The sequence below is a fragment of the Musca domestica genome, unplaced genomic scaffold (assembly GCF_030504385.1).
Source record: "Musca domestica strain aabys unplaced genomic scaffold, Musca_domestica.polishedcontigs.V.1.1 2, whole genome shotgun sequence".
NCBI classification, from domain to species: domain Eukaryota; kingdom Metazoa; phylum Arthropoda; class Insecta; order Diptera; family Muscidae; genus Musca; species Musca domestica.
Genome location: NW_026712249.1, coordinates 22,324,731 through 22,326,973, shown reverse-complemented (window position 1 = coordinate 22,326,973; position 2,243 = coordinate 22,324,731).

Below are 2,243 nucleotides of genomic sequence, written 5' to 3'. Positions count from 1 at the left end.
TAGTAAGAAAAACACTCTACTACCCATGCCTATATATACTAATGAAATGTAAAAATACAAAAAAGAGAAACTATTTACAAAATCAATAATAATATGATATCATGCAACAGTTATTATCGAACACTTTGTAACATCTGACATTTTTGGCTAAACCAACAACCTCCATGACCCCATAACCAGCCCGGTGGTAGGTAACACAAACAGTTGTAACAAAATATATAAAAAAATACTTTCGATGATAGTTGCTCAAAAACAGAAAATCTTATCGAAACATTGAATTTCTTCTTAAGGCTTAGTTAATAAGATATTTTTATGATATAAACTGTGAATTTGTAAAATAAAAAAAGAAAACCAACAACTTGTTATATAGACAAAAATATTATTTTTTCTATAACCGTTACAACTTTATATATACATTATTATACATGCATAAATAAATTTAGTTTTCTTTTTGATTTTTGTTAAGTTAAAGAGAAAGAAAAAAAAAAAAACAACAAACAAGCAAATGTGTAAAATAAAGATTTTTATTATTTTGTTTTCGATACATTAAAATCAGCACTGTCTTATTTCTTAGATAAAGGGAAAATAAACAAGTTAAAGAGTATCAGTCGGTTTTGCCGACAGATGCATACCTCCAGCCTTATGTTATGATTATGCAAATTGCTAACCTTTAAGGAGGGAGGTTCTGAAGCCGTTGGACAATATTGCACAATTCGTGTCTGACCTAAGACTGATAAAAATACTACAACGAGCTAGCTTTGAACTATATCGGCTACTTCCTATACTTTATATGAGATATGTGTAAAATTTGGAAAATGTTGAAATATGCGTGAGGTTCCAGATATAGTCGACTGAAGTATTCCATTTTCATGCTTCATTTAATATAGATAAAAATATTGGTATGTGCAAAATTTGGTAAACATTACCATTGTTCTCCACTAATATACAAACTTTGCTTTTGCAAAAACAACCATAATATCTAACATTTTATACGAAATCATAAATTCCGATAATTTATATATTAATCTCAGGTTTCTGCTTAAGAGAAATATTAAGATAATACAGGTTGTAATGAATCGCATACAAGTTATGACAAAACAAATTATTGAAAATTGTGAATCTTTGTGGATTAGGAACCAGAAGGGTTGGCAGATATACATCATCTTCACAACAAATCTTGCGTTAGCAAAAATATTTCGATATGTGAAATATGAAGAGAGTTGGATGTTTATTTCGCTTTTCAAGATTTTTCAATAAACTTGAACCCCATGTGGGGGAGGTACCAGAGGAAATGGTCCGATCCCTACAATCTTTATAAGATATCTTGTATTGATGGAATTATTGACATGTACCAAGTCTGAATGGAATCGGATGTTAATTTCCGTTCTATGAGCTTCATGGTTACTGAAAATGTTGACCTTTGTGGTGGAGGTACCAGAATGGGTCCGCTCCTTATATATCTCATATATATCATCTTCCCAGCAGATCTTGTGTTAGTAGAAATAATTGGATGTGTGAAATATGAAGAGAATCGAATGCTTATTTCGGATATTATGACAATTTTTGTTATAAAAAACTTTTACCTTTTTTGGGGGGAGGTACCAGAAAATACCCCGATCTCTGCCATCTCTATATCAGATCTTGTGTTGATGGAATACTCAAAAATTTGACAATGGATACTCAAAAGTTTGACAATTTGTGGGGGAGGTACTAAAAGGAGTTGACCGATTTATCCCATCTTTTGATTAATAAAAATATTGTGAAGTGTGTAATTTGAAGACAGTCGGACACTTGCATCACATTTTATAAGAGTTATAATTATTCAAAATTTTGACCGTTTGTGGGGGAGGTACTTGAGAGTAGTGTAGAGAGTGAGTAGTGGGCCGTCCTAGCACTGATACAAATATTAGGATTTTCAAAGTTGGAACAAAATCGGATTATACTTTCTCTTTCTGTGCAGTAAATTATTTTCTTTGAAAATATTGATATTTTATGGGGGAGGTACCAGAAGGAGTGGACCGATATTGCCCATCTCCGAACTCGATCTAAGTTTGACAATAATATTACGATGGACCAAGTTTGGATCAAATCGGATGCTCCGGTTGAGAGTTATCTTGCGCACCATCTAGACTGACGGACGGACGGATATCACTAAGAGTCCAAAGAGACTTTGGGTGTAAAACCGTTATTTCAATGAGGCAATAGTATCAAATGATATATACCCTCTCTAGCCATATGGCTGA